The sequence below is a fragment of the Taurulus bubalis genome (genome assembly GCF_910589615.1).
Source record: "Taurulus bubalis genome assembly, chromosome: 3".
Lineage (NCBI taxonomy): Eukaryota > Metazoa > Chordata > Actinopteri > Perciformes > Cottidae > Taurulus > Taurulus bubalis.
The window spans coordinates 36,695,225-36,705,177 of NC_136591.1; the positions used below are offsets into that span (position 1 = coordinate 36,695,225).

A 9,953-nucleotide genomic window follows, 5' to 3' on the forward strand; every position below is an offset into this window, starting at 1 on the left:
AATCCCCACCCCACAGTATGAAGTGCTTGGAGGTTGTTTTCACAATATTTAAATGAATAGAAAGTAATTTTTCATGCACAAAAAAAAAGCAAAACATGGTTCCTGCTTCTTCAATGTCATTATTTTTAATAACTTGAGAAAATTATTGTTCTAACAAAACAAATATTATAAAGATGTAATGTTGGACATGTGTGCATTTCACTCTTTTTATTTTTTACAGACTAATAATCAGAAGATTCATCTTTGAAGTGATCGTAAAAGTAATTTTACGTGTGGTATTAATACACACTGAATGATCTGATTTGGCACTGTGCCAAACCACTGGGTTCATTCAACAATCTGAATGAGTCAACCACAGAAATGTAATCCATCTCTGGTGAAACCAGATGAACATGTTTAAATCTGCACAAGATTGAACTGTTAATGAAGGAATGCATTGTTATATTTCCTCTTGAGGAGTAGAGGAAGTTAAATTGAAAGTCATTGTTGAATGTTTTCTTTTCTTTTTTAAGACTTAGTTATTTATACTGTCACTGGCATTTTACAGATCAAATATCCTCACCTGACCCTTTACTGGAAATCCTTGTAGACGTTTCTAATAAAACGATACTCACAGCAAATAACTATAATAACACAGCAATACTAAAATACATCTTATTTCCCCTATTTGTCATCCACAAAGCCAAATAAATCAAAAAGATGTCACTCATTCAACGTTATTATTTGCCTTGAAATGAGCAAATGCATGCGCCAAAGAGTTTGATCACAACATAGAAACATAACTTTATCTGGCATTCACAGCTTCACATATCTCTCTGTAATCACACCCATTGTGGGTGTGGCAGGTGGTTATATATACCTTTAACACCCTTCAGGTTTCAGTGCATAGTTACCACTGGCAATGCAATGCATGATATGGTCACATGACTTCTGCATCGATTGGAAAAAGGTAAGAACATTTTCCATTAGACAAAAAAGATGAGTGCTATTGTAATAGTTGTAATATATATTATATATATATATTTACAGATATACATACATATTTCAATAAGGAGGGACTTGTTTAGAGTTTAACAATAGTGCCTGGGGGGGAGGAGGGTTGCATCGGTTTGAGCTGATATGACAACTGAACGCAGCAGAGAGGAGAACCTATTTCAAAGTTTGACAACAACGATGTGATTGGCTTACAGAAAGTGCGCCGAATCTGATTGGTGCATTTAACGTACACGGCCCCAATCTATTCAATCAGAAAGAGTAGGATTTTGCTTTGTAGTTTTGTTTGCATTCAGTTTATGATAACACAAGAGACAGGATTTCAGGGTCATAGTGAAATTTGAACACAAGTATGAACTTTTCTCAAATAAAGAGAGAGAAACAATGTTCCTGCTTGTAAAGAAAAGACTTTCATATCTGCGTCACTCCCAAATCCTAATTCTTAAAGGAACTGCACACAATGGATGGAGAATGGACCTGATAGTGTCAACTTTTCTTTTTCATTGTTTACTTGTTTTATTTTGAGCAGAAGGGAATACGATTTTGATCAACATTTACATCTATTTTGTTGTCCGAGTGGTAAACTCCTTGGTATAGTTTACTTTGAGGTAAACTCCTTGGTGTAGTTTACTTGGAGCTAAACTCCTTGGTATAGTTTACTGTGAGGTAAACTCCTTGGTATAGTTTACTTGGAGCTAAACTCCTTGGTGTAGTTTACTTGGAGCTAAACTCCTTGGTATAGTTTACTGTGAGGTAAACTCCTTGGTATAGTTTACTTTGAGCTAAACTCCTTGGTGTAGTTTACTGTGAGGTAAACTCCTTGGTGTAGTTTACTTTGAGCTACACTCCTTGGTGTAGTTTACTTTGAGCTAAACTCCTTGGTGTAGTTTACTTTGAGCTACACTCCTTGGTATAGTTTACTTCGAGCTAAACTCCTTGGTGTAGTTTACTGTGAGGTAAACTCCTTGGTGTAGTTTACTTGGAGCTAAACTCCTTGGTGTAGTTTACTTGGAGGTAAACTCCTTGGTAAAGTTTACTTTGAGCTAAACTCCTTGGTATAGTTTACTTCGAGCTAAACTCCTTGGTATAGTTTACTTTGAGATAAACTCCTTGGTATAGTTTTCTTTGAGCTAAACTCCTTGGTGTAGTTTACTTTGAGATAAACTCCTTGGTATAGTTTACTTTGAGATAAACTCCTTGGTATAGTTTACTTTGAGCTAAACTCCTTGGTGTAGTTTACTTGGAGCTAAACTCCTTGGTATAGTTTACTGTGAGGTAAACTCCTTGGTATAGTTTACTTTGAGCTAAACTCCTTGGTGTAGTTTACTGTGAGGTAAACTCCTTGGTGTAGTTTACTGTGAGGTAAACTCCTTGGTGTAGTTTACTGTGAGGTAAACTCCTTGGTGTAGTTTACTTGGAGGTAAACTCCTTGGTATAGTTTACTTTGAGCTAAACTCCTTGGTGTAGTTTACTTGGAGGTAAACTCCTTGGTATAGTTTACTTTGAGCTAAACTCCTTGGTATAGTTTACTGTGAGGTAAACTCCTTGGTGTAGTTTACTGTGAGGTAAACTCCTTGGTGTAGTTTACTTTGAGCTAAACTCCTTGGTGTAGTTTACTTAAAGATAAACTCCTTGGTATAGTTTACAGTGAGATAAACTCCTTGGTATAGTTTACTATGAGCTAAACTCCTTGGTGTAGTTTACTTTGAGATAAACTCCTTGGTATATTTTACTTGGAGATAAACTCCTTGGTATAATCCTGCTGTCTTGATGAGAGACGTTACTTGGCAGAGTGAGAAAGCCAACGCAGCAGCCTCCCCAAGGTCCTAGTGCCTGAAGGGAAGAATCCTCCTCACCAGGATATTCCTCGGGTGTTCAAGAATTGACAGGACAGGTTATATTACAATCAAGGTTATTTATTTAGCCATTACACACATACATGAAATGCATACCTATTACGAGGCCCCGGACTCTGCTCCCCTGCTAGTCTGCCCTTCACACAGTCTGCACACCCCAGGATGAGAGTGAGCCCCGTACTCTAAGAACAATGGATATTTATCCTCTTTCTATCCGAATTCCTCTTTTCTGACTCCAAAGTTGTCACATTCTAAATAGAAAAGGGGAGCGGTCCGTCTGTACATCGGACATCTAAAGGTCACAAGGATGAGTTATACTGTCTGTAACCATGGCAAAGAAGCAGAAAGCGGAACTCCTTCCATAAGGCAGGAACCAGATAAAGGCCCTTGTATAAGACTGTTTAAGGCCAAAAGCAAGCTTTATAGGTAAAAACCCGGGAGCATGTACATATAAGGCCACGTCGGCCTCTATTTGCCCGGTTCAGACAAGGTCAAGTGCGAGTGGGCTGCGGAACCAAAACCGCAGAGTGGGAAGTCAGAGAGGTGCGTTTTCTCAGGCCTGAGACACTCTCCAACATGAGCAGGACATGAAACCAGTCAAAATAATGCAGTAACACCACATAAATCATTAAATTATCTTCATGCCCTATGGTTAAGTATGATGATAGGCTACGGGATTGTAATTTGAAGGGGGAGAAAACATACACACCATAACGCACGCACTTATGTAGCATGTTAAAGTTATAATTAACTTGTCCACATGAAAAACAATAGTTTAGCTTAATTTAATCACCAAAAGCCAATTAGATGTCTGGATCCATTATTTGCATAATTCACAAATGATATATGACAGTTAGTGTTAATTCAAAGTCACAGTATAAAAGTGGCAGAAGCAATTCATAATTTAAAGTGAGAATAGTATCAATATAAATCAACCTTAGATTTGTGTTTCCACCCATGATTCCGACCCCTGTTTACCAGATTGCCAACTGAACTTAACATACACTTTTATGATGCATGTCATAGATTATATCTGTAGTCTCTGTTCTGCTCATGTGCCTACTCATAATCTACTTGTGTCAGCTAATAAGGAACTGATATCTGAAACAATTCCAGGGCAATATTTTATATTGCAAACTCAAAAACAAGCAATAAAATGAGGCCAGGTTTCATTGATTTTTCGCTACAGATGCCGCCACCAATGAACCATAACCACTCAGGAAAACAATCACTGACTAAGTAAGATATTTGGATTTTGGTTTATTTTGTTGTGATAGTGAGAACTGGTTGGTGCATTGTGTTTTCACGGTCAGGAGAATTCATCATCCTCAAACAATATTACACATGTTCAATACACAAGCTGAAAATGTAAGTAATTAAACAAATAAAGGTGTATGTTTTATTTTTTATCAATCAGAACATTTCTGTTACTTTCTGTGATATTTGGTGTGCATCTTAATGGTCAGGAGAATAATAATCTCTTCAACCCATCAACCCAATTATTCCTAATCTATTTTTCTATCAACAATAATGCATATGATCAGAGACTGCTCCATGTTAAAAATGTTATTAAAAAATGTATTAATTCAGAGCCTTTTTGTTGGGTTCAATAAAGACGCTCTAAACTTGGCCTGTAGGACCGGTGAAGATCTGAGAGTTTCAAACTTTGAACCCCATACTAAAGTTAGTTTGAGAATCAATGTATTGTTGTTTCCTCATTGCTCAAACATTGATCTCAACAATATAAGAAAGCCACTAATGGAATGGGATGTTAAAAATTAACATGTTATCATTAAACAACATCAAAGCAGCCAGAGGGATCACATCAGTCAGAGTTGAGGTGACTTAGTGATCTCTGCGGGTTCTTCAAGTAGCTTCAGCCCCCCTAAAAGAGGCCTAGCGACGCCCCTGAGTGAACCGCATCTGGTGAGGGAACATCCAATCAGATCGCCGTCAGCCTGTTTTCCATTACGCCTCCTCGGGTGAGCGTGGTGGAGAATTTTACGGTAATTAATATCGTTCCTTCTGGCTCGTTCTCTTGAGTGCAGTGTTTTAGTGCCGCAGTTTTGTTGGATTGTTTTGTCATGTTTTGTTATAACTAAATGTGACTGTTTCTTGTTGATTGTAGACAGTGTTGGGGGTAACGAGTTACAAAGTAACGGATTACAGTAACGATATTACTATTATAGGTAACGAAGTAAAGTAACGTATTACACTCAAAATATTGGTAGCTACACTACTTTACTAGACCTCAGTAACGCGCTTTCCTGCGTTACCCAAGCCATTTTTACCAGTCCGAAAAGTTCTCTTTTAGTGGCACGCGAGTCACACGACACTTCCTGCATGAACAATAGCAACAAGCTGCTAGCTAGCGCTGCTGCTGTTACTGCCCGCGTCCCCTCTGCCCAAGTTGGGTGTCGAGCATGGTCCCGCTACCTACGGTGGTTTTCGGGGAGCTAGCGAAAGTTAGCTGGGAAGTGACGGCGCGCTAGCAGGAGCCCCAGCCGGCTACAGCGGGGAGCTAACGGGGACTCTGACCGAAGGTAGTAGCGGCTCGTGACCCGACGTTTACGGTAGATTGTTCATGCAGGAAGTGTTGTGTGACTCGCGCGATTATTATTATTGGAAATTATATTAATTAATAATAATAAATTATTATTTAAAATTGAAAATAAAGTGATGAAAGGGCCATGATGTTTGTCCATGTATCTTTGCAGTTCATTTGGACATTTACTTAAAAAAATGAAAAGTAAAGTAACTAGTAGTGAAGTTACTTTTGAAATGCAGTAACTAGTAAAGTAATCTAGTTACAATTTTCAGAAGTAGCTAATAACGTGCAACTAGTTACTTTTTCTGAGTAACTACCCCAACACTGATTGTAGATTACATGTCCGTTAATGACGCAGCATCCCATCATGTGCGTATTTATGTAAACAATAGACAGCAGAGAAGGCCTAGGTAAAAAATGCATGGCAGCCACTGATAAATAGTATATACCAGTGACGGGCCGTGGATTTTCTACCTGCGCCTTCAGTGCCATCTGAGTCATAGTCTCGATCAGCTGTTTAACATCCAACAAAAGGTGCATTACCGTCACCTACTGTTAGGCCAGCAGAGATGGCTTAGCAGGCCCTGACAGCCCACCACTGGTATATACATATGTACGTATATAGATATATAGTATATACATATGTCAATGATATAAACTGATATGTCACCTCATAATCAACAAAGGTTCCGAATTCAATGATGTGTTCTCCTATTCTACAATAGCACATTACAAAATAACATACTTTTCTTTTCTTTTTGGCATTCATTAAGGAACTGAAAGTCCGAGATGGCCAGCAGACCGGCCCTGTCCACTGCTAAAGGAGGAGAATTTGAAATCAAACTTTCCCTCTCACTGTTGGATGTTCTCTATGCAAATCAGTTCGAAAGAGAGCGCTCCCCTCCAGAAGTTCTTCAAAAGACAGAGGAAAACTTTTACAAAGGGGCCCCACCCAGATGGTTAAACTTCCACATTAGTGACCAGGGAGAGTCAGGTGGCACCGGATGCGCCTTCATCAAACGAGACGGATACGACACACTCGTGCGAAAAATTCACGAAAAGAGAAAACTCCCGGGAATATCAACTGTTAAACTATTCCACCAGCCGGGATGCGGAGGCACCACGCTGGCCATGAAGGTGCTGTGGGACTTGAGGAAAACCTTCAGGAGCGCCGTTTTAACAGGCTCAGCCTCAAACATCACAAATGTTGCAGAGGAGGTGGTCCATCTCTTCACAGCAGGCAGTCGAGGCAACCACAACACGGTGCTGCTGCTGGTGAACGATGAGCTGAGTTTAAAGAATCTGCAAGACAGCATCAAGATGAAGATTGCGGAGGAGAAGATACATGCCTCCTATATCCCTGTGGTGATTATACTCAACTGTGTAAGAAAGGATGCAGTTCTAGATAGTGATTATGTTGTCCTACAGAGGGTACTTTCTGAACAAGAGGAGCAAAAATTTGATGAGAAAAAGGAAGAACTTGACTGGAGTTACTGGGATAAATGCAAACAATTCCACGGCTTTAACATAATCCAAACCAATTTCTCTAAGGCTTACATCCAAGAGGCATGTTCTGTTTTCAAAACCACCAAAGAAGCCAGAAGACCAAAGAAGACCCAGCTCGCTGCCTTCTTGTCCCTGCTGAACGCCTACGTACCGGGCTCATACCTTCTGGAGTCTCAGTGCCTGGACTTCTTCAAACACGCCCACGGAGACTTTTCCCTGGAGAAACGAATGGAGCCCTTTAGCCATCTCATCGTCACATACCAACAAGATAGCAGATCTGAAAAGAAAGTCTGCATGGCTCACCCTATGATAGCACAGCATTGCACTGAACTGATGGCTGAGTCCGGTGTCACCAGAAGTGACACAACAAGAGACCTGTTGACTTGTTTGTGCAGCGATGAGTATCCTTCGTTTTTGATCGGTTTCATCAAAGACATGCTGACCAAGAGAGAAACAAAACCCAAAGAAAAGACAAAAGAAGAGGACCTAGAAAGGTATTCTAGACTGATTCTAGATATTCAAAAGATTGAGAGCAGCGAGCAGAGTGTGTCGGTTCTGAAGGTGGCGTCAAAAAGGTTTTATCAAAATCCATTTTTTCCACAAGCACTTGCTCGTTTTTATTACATAGAACTACAATGTTACAATGAGGCTGAAATGTGGGCAAAGAGAGCAAAGCTCAGAGATCCCCAAAATTCCTTTGTTGCTGACACACTGGGCCAGGTCTATAAGAACCAGTTGAAGAACAAAGAGAAACCCGCCAAACCAAGAGACATTTTGAATCTGGCCTCAAAGGCCATTGAAGCTTTCAAAGATGAAGGAAGACTTGCTGAAAATGAACGTGGGATGAAGATGAGAGGAGATGGCAACACCAAAGTCTCCCATGTTTTTAACATCAGAGGGCAGTTTGGTTACGTGCAGGTCTGCAACCTTGTGTATGACCTGCTTGTCGATCAGGACGATACTTGGAGAGAAGTTCTCACAAAGAAGGTGTCCTTCGCCTCCGTCCTAGAATCACTTGGAGACCACAAGCTCTTCAGATTTAACGATCTGATAAACAGCCTCAGGGATGAGATTGAGAGAAAATGTTCATTCTTCGATAAATATCTGACTTATTCAAAGCCGGAAAGCTATTGGCAAAAAGATGATCCCGCGTACATCTCGGAAAATACCTCAGAGTGCCACAGTAAGTTTGTCGGGAACTCCCCATCCATAGATTTCAAACAAAAAGGCGCGGCTCTCATCCAGAAGATCAAAGAACGCCTGGCGGACACCTCCGCCGGAGTGCTGTCGTGTCTGGACAGAGAATGCACGGAATCGGACCTCAAAGAAATAACGACATGGTGGGAAGAAATCTTTCTTCAGAAAGAATCCGTCACCGCTCTGGTCAACTACATCCTCGCTCACATCATGTTAAGGAACATGGGAGCCTTGTTTCCTTCCAACTGTAGGCATTTAGCTGCGTTCAAACAGAAGATGCCTCTGATCGGCAACGATTCCCCTGAGCTCCTCATGCTAGCCCTCCTCCTGAGCTGGCCGACGGACAGCAAAGCCAATTGCGTCCTTGACCTCACTAAATTAATTTGCCGCATGCAACGCTCTTACGAAGTTGCATATGAGGTTCACTTTCAATCGAGGTACCTCCGCCCCCTGTTTTTCATTGGAAACGGCGAAGGTCTGAACAGGATTGTTCACAGAAAGGTCCTTGAAAATGTGTTACTTGAGCAAAGTGAGGAAACAAAACAAGATTGGAGCAACAACTGGAGGAGAGAGAGGATTTTCCAAAATTGCAGGGTCCAAGAGCGCCTGGTCAAAGTTGAAGGGGTGGTACGAAACTACAGAGTCTTTGCAACTGCTGGTGGCGCAGCGATTGAGGTGCATGCAAACTACCCGAACAGCCTCTATAGACCACGACCAGTTTCCTTTTACCTCGGATTTACCATCAGAGGTCCTGTCGCGTTTGCCATCCGGACGAAACCTGCAGCCAAGGGTAATATATACGTTAATCACAATTAAATATCTACCTGGCATAATCTATAAAAGTAGTTCCAGGCTTTAGTGTTTTCCAGTATTGTTGCATTTGGAATTTTATAAATAGTTGTGTGTATTTTGAATTTGAATATCAGACACTTTTTCCAAAAAAAAGGTCTGTAGATTATCCAGAATAGCTGAGTCATTGTTTTTGGAGAGAAACATCGCTGTTTAATGTTTGCATTGTTATTTTTCCTTTCTGTATGCACCACTAATGAAATCCCTTTTCATGTTCCTGTTTAGCAGAAGAAATCCCAGAGATCAATAGCTCAGCATCCGAGGAAATAAAGCCAGACGATACCACTGGAGGTAAGTAACGTGCAAAAATGTAAATTATGATTGGGAAATGATAAGAAGACTTCACATGGTGGTCTCGAAAATGATTTGCTTTACTCTTTCTGTTCCTGGGGTTATAATTTCAACACTGCAACAACTTCTATATTCACTGTTTGTTTGCGTCACTGTTATTTACCTCCCTCAGGTCAGCATTTTGTGGATCGCCATCAGACACATCTGATACACAGAGTGAGCGACACAGGATCCGTCCTGGAGAAGCTCAAGGAAGGGCGCTGGATCTCAGAAGGGCACTATGAGGTTTTGAGATCTTCAAACAACGCACAAGACCAGATGAGCAGCATTCTCCAGTATTTGACTTCAAAAGGCACGAGAGGCAAAGACGCACTCTATAAAATCCTGAAAAGGATGAAGAGCATGAGGCCTCTCATCGCTGAGCTCGAGGGATCTGAGTAAAGGAACGAAGCCTTTTAGTTTATATCAGTGGTTCTCAAACTTTTTTTGTCAAGCCTCACTTTGGAGGAAGACAAATGTTCATGCCCCACCGCCCCTATCTACATTCCCCCCACCTGTAATGCCTCCACGCCCCACTAGAGGGTCGCGCCCCACAGTTTGAGAACCACTGGTTTAGATAAAAAGAGTGATTTCCTTAAAGGGACAGTGTGTAGCGTTAGGGGGATCTATTGGAGAAGTGGAATGTTTTCTTTAATATATAATCACCTGAAATT

At 40.9% G+C, this 9,953-nt stretch overlaps 1 long non-coding RNA gene across 1 annotated transcript; it reads left to right on the plus strand.

Annotated features, from left to right (window-relative positions):
• Positions 1 to 8,748: 8,748 nt before the first annotated feature.
• LOC306733612 lies at positions 8,749 to 9,438 on the plus strand. Its single transcript, XR_013770951.1, has 3 exons — positions 8,749 to 8,890; positions 9,178 to 9,240; positions 9,413 to 9,438. It is a non-coding gene; the product is annotated as an uncharacterized lncRNA (long non-coding RNA).
• The last annotated feature ends 515 nt before the right edge of the window (positions 9,439 to 9,953 follow it).